The 14,512-nt window shown below is 36.7% G+C and overlaps 1 pseudogene; it reads left to right on the top strand.

Annotated features, from left to right (window-relative positions):
- The first annotated feature begins 9,301 nt into the window (after window positions 1-9,301).
- LOC117284764 lies at window positions 9,302-9,959 on the top strand (annotated as a pseudogene).
- The last annotated feature ends 4,553 nt before the right edge of the window (window positions 9,960-14,512 follow it).

Below are 14,512 nucleotides of genomic sequence, written 5' to 3' on the forward strand. Positions count from 1 at the left end.
CTCATTCTTTAGCATGTGAATGATGAATTTTCCCAGAGTCGTTTACTAAAGATGCTATCTTTACCTCAGTGAGTGATTTTGGCCACTTTGTCAAATATCAGATGGCTGTATGTGCCTGGAATTATTTCTGCATTCTAAGTTCTGTACCATTATTCCATACACCAGCTTTTGTGTTAATACATGCTGTCTTTAATCACTGTAACTTTTTAATATAACTTGAAATCTGAGATTATGTCGTATCCTGCTTTGCTTTTAAAGCTCAGGATTGCTTTTGCTATTCTGGCACTTTTCCGATTCTGTATAAATTTTATGATTATTTTTTCTAGTTACACAGGAGTACTGTCTGTATTTTGATTAGGATCACCTGAAATCTATTTGTCACTTTTGGTAATATTTTGAACAATATTGATTCTCCTTATCCAGAAACAGAGGACGTCTTTCCATTTTCTGATATCTGCTTCAATCTCTTTTTCATAGCACAGTAGTTTTATTAGAGAGGTCTTTTACATCCCTGGTTAGGATAATTTAGGTATTTAAAAATTTTAACTAATTAAGTTTATTGGTACAATTTAGATATACAAAATGATCACATTAATCATAGGGAACTTGTACCTGTACATGACATCCTTTTTTCCCTCCCCTGACATATCTTAATTCTTCTTTTTTCTCCATTCCCTTCTTCTCCGTTCAACCTTTCTTCCACTTCCTATTTACAAAAGCTTCCTTTCCATTTCATCCTGCATTTAAATTTTTGAAGCTATTGTGAATGAGATTGCTTTTCTGATTTTTTTTCTGAGTGAATTCATTGCTGTTCTACAGGAAAGCAATTGACTTCCGTGCATTGATTTTATATCCTGTTAGATTGTTCAATTTAGTTACTAATTATACAAGTCAGTTGGAGTTTTTTAGTCTTTTGTGTAAAGGATCAGGCCATCTGCAAATAAGCATAGCTACATTTCTTTTTTTACTATTTGAATTCATTTTTATTCTCTTTCCTGACTGCTTTGATTAAAGTTTTAAGTGCTGTATCGAAGGGGAGTGATGACAGTATACATTCTTGTCTTGTTCTTGCTTTTAGAGAAAATTCTTTCTGTTTTCCTCATTTAGTGTTGCCAGTGGATTTTTCAGTGGGTTTGCTTTTTGGCAGTTTGAAATAAGGTCCTTCTATGCCTATTTTCATCAATGTTCTTATTGTTACTGGATGTTGAATGCTGTCAGTCTTTTTCTGCATCTCTGGCGATGATCTTGTGACTTTAAATCTTTGTTTCTCTTTATGTGATGGATTATAATTTTAATTTATGTTTGCTGAACCGTTCTTGCATCCATGGGATGAAGTCAACTTGGTCATAGTGTACAAAGTTTTTAATGTTTGCTTGCATTCTCTTTGCTTGTCTGTTATTGAGGATCCTCATATCTATGCTCATTAAGGAGATTGGCCTGTAGTTTCTTTCTTTCTTTCTTTCTTTCTTTCTTTCTTTCTTTCTTTCTTTCTTTCTTTCTTTCTTTCTTTCTTTCTGCTTTTGAGTTTGTACGGTTCTATCCCTTTGAATTTCATGAAAGAGTTTGGCATTAAATCTTCCCTGGTAGATATATGTACATCTCCTTACATTCATTGGCTCACGTGGAGAATTCCAAACACCACCTCAGCAATCTCATAATTACGGCTGTGCCTCCTTACTTTTCTTAAGACACATTATGGAAATTTTTGAAAGTATATTCTATTCATTTAAAAAAACTGAAAGCAATGGCAGTGTTATAGAAACAGTCCATAGTAAAACCTGAAGTGCTTTATCTAGCCAGAAGTTAGGGTACAGCAAGTCTTCGGAGTAATAATTGATTTTTACTTACTATGTAATATCATAGAATATATTTTAGTAGAACTAGACTGAGAAAGTAGATTCTGTGCAGAAATTTTCATCATCAATACAAACATCACTTATTTTTTAGAAGAAATATTAAAGATAGCTCAATGAATATGCCAAACATATTAGGTCTGTATTTTGGCTTAATACAAAAATCTTTAAATTAAATGTAATTCCCATATAGCAATAACATTTTCATCTCCGAATTATCTCTTAAATATGTATCCCAAGAAAACATACATTATCTATAATATAACCCTTATTATGCCTTTTTAAAATTGCATGTGTGAAATGTTTGCTTTGATGTAAACTTCATAGTTTAAATTTTAACATTTAAATTAAGTAATTTATCATTTTAAATATCACTTAAATATGATATATTGATCAAATATAGAAAGTTACATTAATGTTAGAAATGAAGATACACAGTTCACCTTTTAAGGCTTGTATTAAGTGTTTCACATTTTTGCTTTTAGCTTTACAGATAAATTCAAATCTAAGCAAGCCCACTACAGCATTTTATAAATTCCCTAGTATATTTCTGATAGAATTCTCTAGTGAATTCATCAGGTTCTTGGTTTTTCATAGATGTTAAAGTTTTTATTACTGTCTCTATTTCATTTCCTATTTTGGTCAGGGAATTTATATCTTCCTGGATCAATTTTGGAAATCATAATGTCCATGAATTTCGTTTTGGGGGGGAGTTGAGACAGTCTCACTATGTAATTCAGACTGGCCTTGAACTCACTATGTAGCCCAGGTTGGCCTTGAACTTGCAACAATTTTCCTGTCTCAGCCTCCCAAGTGCTAGAAATTTCTTCATTTATTCTAGAATTTCCAATGTCTTGCTATATAATTTTTGAAATTTGCTTCCTCTAATCCTGTACAGTTCTATGCTATTCATTGTGATTTCATTTCTAATTGCATCAATAGGGGTGCCTTTCTTTCCTTGTTTTGGTAAATTTGGTTAATAGCTTAGCAATTTTGTTTGTCTTCAGAGTACTAATTCCTTGATACATTGAGTATTGTTTCTTTAGTCATAATTTCATTAATTTCTGCTCCAATCTTTATGATTTCTTTCCTTATGCAAGTTTTGGAATTGGACTTTTTCTTGCTTGTCTAATACATTGAAATGCATTATTAAGTTATTTATTTGAGATTACTCTATGCTTTGCATATGTTCATAGCTACAATCTTCATTCCCAGGGGTGCTTTCACTGTATCCTATTGGTTTTGGTATGTTGTGCTTCCATTCTCATTTGATTCTAGTAACTTTTTAGTTTTGCCCTGGTATTTTCTGTCATTTTTTGGTTATTCAAAATGTATGATTTAATCTCCATATGTCTGCATAGTTTCTATGCTTTCTGCTATTGATTTCTAGTTTCATTCAGCATGATCCCATAATACATAGAGGATTGTTTTAGCTATTTTCATTTATTTATTTAAGCATACTTTATGACCCAAGTTATGGTTTATTTTTTAAAAAGTTCTCTGTGTTGTTGAAAAAGATGTGACTCAAACATTCTGTAGATATTCATCTGTGTTTGAGAAAGTGGGATATTGAAGTCCCTCACTCAGATTGTATTCATGTCTATTTGTTTTTTATGTTCAGTAGCTTTAGTTTTATAATATTTGGTACACCAACATTTGATATATAAAAATGTATTATCTCTTCCTTTTGAAATGTTCCCTTTACCAGTATGTAGTGTCTATCTTTGTCTTTTCTCATCTATTTTGACTTGACATCTGCTGTGTCTGAAAATAAGATATCTACTCCTGAATCCATTTTGGTTCTGGATGCATTAAATACCATATTCCTTCTGTTTTCTTTCATTCTATGAAGTGTGTCTTCTGTATGTAATATGTAGTTGCAATTTTTACTATAATTTGCTAGCTTTTGTCTTTTGAGAAAAATCCATTTATATTGGCAGTTGTTATTGTACAGTATATTTACTGATTTTTCTCAATATATTATTTTGCCAATACTGACACCTTTATTTTTTCCTTGTTTAAAACTACTCTCCCAGTTGGATGTGCAATCTACTTTGGGATCTTTTGTGCTGGTGGCCTCCCCTTCTGTGCCTGATTCCCTTATATATTTTCTGATATGCTGGTTTTGTATTCATGTATTTCTGAGTCATGAAAAGCTTTTATTTGTCCATCAATTTTGAAAACTGATTCTACAAGATAAAGAAGTTTGAGTTGATATGCATGTTCTTTTAGGGTTTGTAAATCTTTGTTCATAACTCGCCTGGCCTCTAAGATTTCTGCTGAGAATTGGCTCCTATTCTAATCGGATTCCATTTATAGACTACTTGGTCTTTACTTTAACAGCATTTAGTAATCTTTTTCTTGAATTTGTGGGATTTTGATTATAATATCCTGTGGAGAGGTTCCTTTCTCAGCATGGTTATTTGGGATGCTTATCTGCATCTTGTACATGAGTATTAACTTCTTCCACTGATTTGGATTTTTTTTTCTGCTATCATTCAGCAAATAAATTCTTTGTACTCTTTGGATGGTGGTGTAATTTTTTTTCTTTTTCATATAATTCTGAGGTTTTTTTGTTTGTTTGTTTGTTTTTGGTACCGGGGATAGAACTCAGGTCCTTGTGCTTGCAAGGCAGGTGGTGGAACCACTGAGCTAAATCCCCAGCCCCGTTTTTTGTTTTTCTTTTTATTTTTAGTCACGTAATGTTTATTGGATTCAGCTTGCATGATATCTCATCAATTTTGGGATATCATGGAGCTTCTGATTTACTTCACCCACCTTCTTTTAAACTTTGGACACTGTTCTCACCTTATTAAAATCTGCTACCCTTACTTTCTATTGAGTTTTTTGTATCTTCTATCTCTACTTGATTAAATATTATGATTTCTAATTCTTTAACAAAATGGTCATTCATATCTTGTGTTGTTAAACTATATCAGCTCTTTGGTTTTTTTTCTTTGTGCTCACTGAACATTTTTAAAGCAAAATTCTTTATCCATTTAATTAAATCATCTTTAAGTTTGCTAAACATCATTATTTTGCTTATTTTTCTTATATTTTTAAACATTTTGACCATTTTGTTTTTAAATTCTTTGTCACTTCAATGTTTGTGAGATAAATTTTGGGGGAGTTAATGTTACTAACAGACATCTTGCTGCCTTATTCTATCATATTTTTATTGTTTTGTGTTGTAGGTTGAAGATAATTAGCATAAAAAAACCATGCTACCATTTTGGAGAAGTCTTTAGTTTGATTCTGTCTCCCTGTAATGTATCCTTGGGTTTGGTTATGTTTTGATGTTTATACCTCTCTTAAATCTATTCGGTATAATATTTCAGTGTCTGCTTAGTGTCTGACCTTCTTGTGTGAGCTTGATCTCCAACATCACTTAGAGAGGAGGAAATGAATTATAGTATAGTTAATAACACAAAAAAATCAGATACTGTGTTGGTAAATAGTAAAAATGATTAAAAGCAACAACTACATCACCATTAACAATAGAAAATATATCAGCAATAATAATGGAGTCAAATACAAATTTGATATTTGTAAGCCATAAGAACCAATACTCAGCAGTGTATTGCCTGCCTAGCAAGCACATGTCCTTAAGTTTGATTCCAGGTACCAAAAAGAAAAAAGAAGAAAGAAGAACCAATACAAGCTGCAATTATATCAACTTTAATAATGGAAGAGACCTGCAACAATAATATAGACACAAATACAAACAAAATATTGGCATACAGTAAACATATACCAAGTAACTATACTACCATTACATATAGAAAAGAATTCAGCAATAATAGCATAGACTCAACTAACTAAATAAAAAATTAATAAAGCTTCATATTATTAGTAATAAAGTGGAGGAGTGGGAAATGAAAGCAATGAAATAAAATTTGAAAAGGAGGGGGAATATCAGAAAGGAAGAGAGAGAAGTGAGATAAAAATTCAACTCAAGTATAAAAGAAAGTTAATAGAGTTAGTTAAAAACAACAGGAATAAAAGATGAGAACAAGCAAGGAAAAATAAGAATAAAGACTAAAACAAAGAAAAAGAAGAGAAAAAATGAAGTTCCAAAAGAACAAAGAAAGACAGAGAAATGAAACAAAAAATTCCTCTGAATTTCTGTCCAAATTGTTTCTTTTTAGTGGTTGTAGTATTGGCATCCTCCAGATTTTGGTGGGTTAATGAATAAATAGAGAATATTTTGTTTCCATGCCCACTTTTTGCTATGTAAATGTTTAATCTTTCCTGGCCTTTCCTGTTGGGTAGGGTCAATCAATGGCATTGTACCTGCCTTAGGGCTGTATTCACTGTAACAGCTCTTAGTATTTGTGCCCTTCTATTATAAACGGTTAGGTAGAAATATTATAGGCAGTCAGATAGCGATAGGCCCTCATGTGAGTAGTGCACAAGATGAAAATACATCAAAAACTAGGTGGAGGAACATCTGAAGAAGATTAAAGTCACAGTGGTCAGATTTACATACTTCCGTAAGAAAGTTTGAGATTATTGGTATAACTCTTTGGAGATTTCCAATATAAATAAACCATTATCTCATTAGGGTTTAGCCATATTCTCCCACCCACTAAGAGTAAGATGACTAAGACTACTAAAACTAAGACTAAAGACAAAACTAAGACTATAGATTATTGACCAAGGTTACTGATGTCATCCATATTTCCTTTCTACAATTTGATCAATATTAGATAATTGGTTATACTTATAATTGCATTGATTGATTATAATTTGATCCACATTGTACTAAGCCCTCATGACTTCGCTTTACAAAACCTTGTCAGAAAAGCTGGACCATTGGCAATCCATGCAAGACCTCTCTTGTCTCTCAGGAGCTATTCCTATTCCTCATTCTTATTCCCCATTCCTGTTCTTCAATAAATTTTCCTATTTTTAACCCCCATTATTTCTTGGAATTCGTTCTTAAACCTTGAGGAACATAAAGTTGGTGTATCTAACATCTAGCAGGGTGGGAGTCACATTTATTTCCCCAATATCATTTCCTTGCACACCAAGTCACTGTTATCTATGACTAACTTTGTAGTCTGTGAGTTTGGGAGCTGCTCTTCTCATTCCAGAGTGCCCTATGTCCATACTCCCTAAGATGTGGCAACCATCTAAGCTGAGGCATATCCATGATCATGTTGTAATATGGGAAAATGAAGAGAATGCTGAATTCTGTGCCAGATGTAGGCAGAAAAGGGGCCCAAGAAGTCTGTTGGACTGAATGCCAGGGCTATCAGATTCAGGGACATCAAAAGCCACATACAACCAGCCTGGCTTCTCACCATAGAAGGCAGTGTAGAGAGTAGTATTTTTATTTATTCTTTTTTTAGTTAGTTTATGAGTAAGTCAACTAGATAGCAGAAGAGCCTGAGTTAGACTCGGGTGGCCAGGTATGGTACAAGCTCAACAGGACAACTTTATTCTAGAACAAACCTGAGAAGGACTGCCCTTGTACTTAGACCTGACTGGTAACTCTTTTACAAGGTATAAGGTCATTTCCAGGGTCATTAGCATAAAGAGAACTGTGAAAGGAAAAAAGTCAAAATGGAACTTTGTCAAGGCCACGCCTCCCTGGGAGGAACCAGAGAGAGGTTTTTTTAGTTCATATAGTCTTTGGTGCCATGAATGAGTTAATTCCTCAGCAAAGAACAGGACATGGAGCCAATCATCAGTAAAAGCGCAGTATCAAAGCAAGAGAGCTAGAGCCCTGGATCTCAAGAGCTCAAGAGCTGCTTCTCTTTATTCCTTCAGAAAAAATAGATACTGAACAGCTACAGTACTCTTTAGGTCACAGCAGTTACATTAGTTATCACCTTAATGGGACATGGTGAGACAAAACAACTGGGTGACCTTGCAGGCACATGTGGCACATGCATGGCTGAGTATGTTAAGTTATAGGAGGCTTCTGTGAGATGTGTCAAAGCCTGGTGTCTGAAGACATCCAAGGGAACTTGAGGACCAACTCTGTCATTTAGCACAGGTGAATAACGGAGTTGTTATAATAATAATGAATCAGCATGGACAACCATGCATGTACCACATGGCTATTCAAAGTCATCTGGCTGTTTTGTCTTACTGTGTCTAAGAAAAGCTGATAAAAACTTGCAGCTTTTGAGCTCTAGAGCTGCAGCTCCAACTCATGCCCTGATGGTGGAAATAAAAGTTGGTTCCTGCTTTTTTGTGATATCTATACCACATGTGTTCTTTTCTCTGGGAACTGTACCTGATCGGGCCTCCCTTCAGCCTACTGGCCCCTACACTTGATGTAGTCAAACTCAGAATAGTCAGGTGAGTGTCCCCACCACAGCCTTTGTGGAAGCAGTGCTGGAGAGTGAGGAGAAATCCGGAGGAGTTACTGCAATGTACCCGCCACACACCCTACTCCAGCTGCCAATAGTAACTTTCTTGGCAGCTTGGAAATCTCCTGAGAACTGGGAGCAGTCTATCTGAAACCCAGAAATGTTTTTCAGGCCTTGGAAATGCTGGAGAAACACCCCCCAATAAACCAGTGGGGAGAATGGCTCAGTTGTGTTTTTAGTCTCTTCTGCCATGTGAGACAGGAGGCAGAAGACCTTGCTCAGCAGGTGACCCAGTTGCAGTGAACCAGAGAGAACTTGGAGCAACCAGTCAGCTGCAGAATGCAAGCCAAAGAAAGTAGGGAGTGCTATATCCCCTTTTTAAAAAAGTTTTTTTGAGACAGGGTTTTACTATGTAGCCCAGGCTGCACTCGAACTCACAGCAATCCTTTTGCCTCAGCCTCCCAAGTGCTGAGATTACAGGCATGCACCACCATGCCTGGCTCTTGAAACATAAGTCCCATGCACCAGGAGAGTCCCCTGGTGTTCCATACATGGCCTGCTGTCTAGGAAAGGGTGGAAATAGAAGAGCCCTTGACCCAAGACTGGGGACCAGGGAGTATACCTAGGTCTATCTACCACACAACATATACAACCTACACAGCTATGGAGCTGGGATAACTGACAAAACAACTGAAACAAAGGGTGGGTGGGACAGTGTCTACTTGGCTGCTATGGCTCTGCAGTGAGCAAGACCAACCACTCAGAGACCGATGCTTGGTCCCTTGAAGGTGAGCCAATGCCAGATCTGGGAAGATCTGATAGCAGCTGGCTTAGATCCAGAGAAGCTGGATGGACATCCCTCAGAAGTGTTGCTGTCTTTGTGGAAGCAGTTGTACCCTGATCAGAAATGCTACCCCATGTGCCCAAAGGTAAAGGCAGCCCATGTGCTTTGGCCAAACCAAGGTGACTTGCTGGAGAAAGTCATGAAACACACAAACTACCCTGACTGGGTAGGTGTGTTGTGTGAAATGGACATGAGGGAGGTATTTGCTGCTCTGCCTCTGGCTGCCAAATGGCCATGTGTCTGAGCCACCACTGTGCAAGCTGCACATGCTGCTGTGGGGCATGCAGCCGCAGCTAGAGGACTTCTGCTGGCAGAAGAAGCAAAAGATGCCAGCTGAGGAACTGGATGTGGTCTTCAAGCTGTTGGTGGCCAGTGGGAAGGGCTGCCTGGGTGTGGGCAGCGAGGGCTACAGCCCACTCCCAACACCAACATCCATTCCAAGGACAATTTGGCAATGGGTTCCAGCTTCCTATGGGTGCTGGCAGCTGTACAGGAATGGCTGCAGTATGTGGATGCCTACTGCACTAAACCATGCTGCTCTGTGGTGGTGATCAAGCTGCTCTGGTGGCCAGTGCCTCCCAACCCGGCACTCCACTGCTTCCTCTTCAACTGCATGTGCATGGCTGCAGTGTCTGAAACTTCACTCTTCGCCACAGTTACAGCAGCTACTGGATGATGGACAGGGAAGCCTGGGACCTAGTGCCTCAGTCCCAGCCATAGCCACCACAATGGTCCTCTCCAGAGCTAGACCAGGATTCCCCTCCACTTAACAAGAGTGGACATGTTGTAATTTTACACTTGACCACAGACAAAGTGATTTTGGATTACTGCAAAAGCTCAGATGACCATGTCATCATCCAGGATGAGTGGACATTGCTACAAGGTGACTTTTCTGTGCAGAAGGCAGACCGGACTTGGCAAATAACTATAGACTACTGAAAACTGAGCAAAGTGACTCATTCATTGAATGGAGGGAGGGAATAAACCTTTCCAGTGTTACCAGAAGGATATGTGTATAGCCCAACTCTGTTATGGCCTGGTGGCCTAGAATTTGGTCACCTGGATGAAGTCATACTTTGTGTTACTGTTAATGATGTTATGGTAACCTTTGATTGTAAGAGAAGTTCCAGAACTGGGTTTTCTGTCCAATTATATTAACATTTGCTTGCCTTACAGATCTGAAAGCCACTGTGTACAGATTGAAAAAAGTTTTGTTGGCCTGGGGAAGGGCCAATAGCAGTCAAGGTAAAATCATTGCTGGCCTGGAAATGGACCATTGGACAAGTGGGATTTAGGGCCCTGTATTATCTGTCAAATACTTGGGTGTCATCTAGTCAGCTAAGACAAAAATAATCTTCAGTGCAATAATTAATAAGATCCAGGCACACCCCAGACCAACAACTGTATGCCAGTTACAAGTATATTTGGACTTGTTAGGTTTCTGGCAGACCATTCATTCTGCACCTACTCACCTTCTTCTGCCCTCTATTTCAGATTATTCGAAAGGGTGCAATGTGGGAATGCACTGATGCAGCAGAAGCTGCATTCCAGGACTCAAAGAGGGCAGTCACTCAATTACACCTTTGAGTTGTTGATGCTTTTTTAAATTACTTTTATTGGCACATTTGAGCCATACCATACAGTTACAGTCATCATTGGGAAATTGTACCCTTACATGATGTAACTTGGTTCTTATTTTTTTCGTATTTCCCAGGCCTCCCTTCAATCCCTCCATTCTCTCTATTTATAAAGACTTTGTTTCCATTATTTTTCATTTTCCCATATTAATTCCAGTCCCTTTACCCTACCAATCCTGTTTCCCCTTCCTCTTTGTCATTTTTCTTCCAATTTCACATTATCTATTATACCTTTTAGTCCTTATTTACACTTTCAGTTTCTCCCTCTAGAGAAACTATTCAGTATTAAACATGTGTGTCCTATTTATATCATTTAAGTATTGCCTCAATGTGCACCCATTTAGCTGTAAATGTCTCTAATTTCTCATTTTTATTGCTGAGTAGTATTCCATTTTATCCATTTGATGGGCAATTGGGCTGCTTCCAAGTTTTAGCTCTTACAAATTGTGCTGCTGTAACATGGGTGAACATATATCACTATGGCATGCTTCTTTTAATTCTTTAGGAAAGATACCCAGCAGGGGAATAGCTAGCTCAGATGGGACTTCCAATCCTAGTTCTTTCCATACTGCTTTCCAAAGTAGTTGTACCAGTCTACACTCCCACCAGAAATGGAGCAGTGTTGCTCTTTCCTCACAGTGCTGTCAGAATTTGTTATTTGTTGATTTCATGATAGTCATTCTTTCTGGGGAAAGGTAGAATCTCAGCATTATTTTCATTTGCGTTTCTCAAATGACCATTGATTTTGAACATTTTTTTCATATATTGATTTGCTATTTCTACTTCTTTGTCTGAGAAATGTCTGTGCATTTCAGATGCCCATTTTTGGATTGGGTCTTTAAATTTGGGAGTTTTTTTTTTAATTCTTTATACTTTAAGTTACATTAAAAAAAAAAGAATAGAAGGGAAAAATTTGCATCAAAGTCTTTGAAATAAGAAGGGGAAGAAGGGTTGAGCTACACTCAAGTCTTTTTAAAATTTTTCTATTTTGAGAAAAGGGCTCATTAAGTTGCTAAGTTTCCCAGGCTGGGCTCCAGATTGTTGTCCTGCCTCAACCTGTCCAAGTGCTGGAATTCCAGGAATGCACTACCACATCTGACCAGAAACAATTTTTTTTTTAATTCTTTATACTTTAAGTTCTGTATTCTAGCTAGTAGACCTTTGTCTGAGGAACAGCTGGTAAAACTTTTTTCCCACGTTGTGGGTTGTCTCTTCACACTGTTGGTGGTTTCTCTTGCTGTGTAGAAACTTTTTAATAAGAAGATATCCCACTTGTTGATTGTTTGTGCTAGCTCATGGACAACTGAAGTTTTTTCATAAAATTTTTTTCCTACACCAATATCTTCAAGAGTTCTACCTAATCTCTCTTTCAGGTGGTTTAGTGTTTCCATTTTAATATTTAAATCTTTAATACATTTAAAATCAATTGCATGATGAGATATAGAGGTCTAGTTTTAATCTTTGGCAAGTCAAAACCCAGTTTTTCCAGCACCATTTATTAAAGATGCTATCTTTGCTCAGTGAGGATGTTTGGCTCCTTTGTCAAAGATGAGGTGGATAAGTATGGCTGAAGTTATTTCTGAATTTTCTAATCTGTTTCACTGGTCCTGAGGTCTGTTTCTTTTCCAGTACCATGCTGTTTTTATCACAGTGGCTTTGTAGTATAGTTTCAAATTGGGGATTGTGATACCCCCTAACTTCACTTCATTGCCTAAAATTGCTTTTGCTATTCTAGGTCTATGCTTGTTTCAAACGAATTTTTAGATTGTTTACTCAAGGTCTGTGAAGTATGCTGCTGGGATTTCAATGAGATTACATTGAATATAACAGTTTCAGAAGTATGGCCATTTTCAGTTTGCTGATTCTTCCTACCCAGAATCAAGGGATGGCTTTCCATTTTTTGATTTCCTCATCAATCACTTTGTTCAGAGTAGAGGTCTTTGATTTCTTTTGTTAGGTTGATTCCTAGGTATTCCAACTTCTTGGATGCTATTGTGAAAGGAACTTTTTGCCCCATTTCTCTCTCACTGAGTCTGTTTTCCATGTACAGAAAAGCTATTGATTTTTGTTTGTTAACTTTATAACCAGTACTTTACTGAATTTGGTCATCAACTCTAGAATACTTTTAGTAGAGTTTTTGGGTTCTTCTATATGGAGTGTCATGTCATCTGCAAATAATGATAATTTGACTTCATTTCCTATCTTTATTCCTTTTATTTATTTCTCTTATCTAATTGCTGTGGCTAATATTTCCAAAACTATATTGAACAGGAGTGGGGATAGTGGACATCATTGTCTTGTTTCTGATTTCAGCATGAAGAATTTCCATTTTTGACCATTTGTATGATACTGGCTGTTGGTTTTTCATAGATAGCTTTTATCAGATTGAGGTAGTCTTTCTATTCCAATTTTCCATAGTTTTTTTTTTTAATCATGAATGCATCTTGGATTTTGTAGAATGTTTTTCTGCATCTATTGAGATGACCATGTGTTTTTCATCCTTGGCTCTATTAATATGGTGTATTACATTTATTGATTTACATATCTTGAACCATCCCTGCATCTTTAGGAAGAATCCAACTTTGTCAAGTGATGATCTTCTGCATTCTATTTGCCAGTAGCTTATTAAGTATTTTTGCATCTATGTTTATTAGTGAGATTGGCCTACAGTTGTCTTTGTCGGTCCAGTCTTCCTCTGCTTTGGGGATGAAGGTAATGCTTGCTTCCAGAAATTAATTTGGGAGTATTTCTTCCCTTTCAATTTCATCAAAGAGTTTAAACAGTACTGGCAGTAGTTCCTCTCTAAATGTCTTGTAGAATCAAGCAGTGAAGCCATCGGGTCCTGGGCTTTTCTTTTCTTTTTTTTTCAGCTTTGATTGAGTTTATTGGTACATTTTAGGGATACAGTACAGTTACATTCATTGTTGGGATCTTGTACCTCTACATGACAAGTCTTGATTCTCTTTTTTTCCCCTTACCCCTGCCCTCCCTTCACCACCTCCTCCCCTGCCCATCTACAAACACTTTATTTTCATCTTTTCATTATCTCACTTTTTTTCTTTTCCCTTATTACCCTTCCCCTACTCATCCCACCTTCCCTACACCTTTAGCTCCTTTCTTCCCATTTCTAAATGTCAGTAATCTTATTAGGATCTTATGTATTATAGCAGATTATTCACACCAGGGAAACTATTTGGTATTTACACATGTGTGACTTATTTATTTCACTTAGGAGTATATCTTCAATATGTATCCATTTTCCTATGAATGAATCTATTTTATCGTTCTTTATGGCTGAGTAATATTCCATTTTATGGAAAAACCACAACTTCTTTATCCAGTTTCTAACAGATGGTCAAATAGGCCGTTTCCAAGATTTAGCTATTACAAACTGTGCTGCTATAAATATGGGTGCACATACTTCTCTGTGATATGATTCTTTTAGTTCTCTTGGAAAGATACCCAGCAGAGGGATGGCTGGGTCAAATGGAACCTCCAGTCCAAGCTCTTTGAGGTATCTCCATATTGATTTCCATAGTGGTTGCACCCATCTGCATTCCCACCAACAATGGAGAAGGGTTCCTTTCTCCCCACAACCCTGCCAACATTTGTTATTGTGTGATTTCCTGATAGCAGTCATTCTTTGCGGGGTGAGGTGGAATCTCAGTGTTGTTTTCATCTGCATCTCTTGAATGATCAGTGATGTGGAACATTTTTTCATATATTTATTTGCTGCTTTTACTTCTTTGTCGAGAAATGTCTGTTCATTTCGGATGCCTGGGCTTTTCTTTACTGGTAAGTTTTTAATTATATTTCCAATTTAATTAATTAATTAATTAATTAATTTTTTACCAA

The sequence above is a fragment of the Fukomys damarensis genome, unplaced genomic scaffold (assembly GCF_012274545.1).
Source record: "Fukomys damarensis isolate Sample0158 unplaced genomic scaffold, DMR_v1.0_HiC HiC_scaffold_39, whole genome shotgun sequence".
Classification (NCBI taxonomy): Eukaryota; Metazoa; Chordata; class Mammalia; order Rodentia; family Bathyergidae; genus Fukomys; species Fukomys damarensis.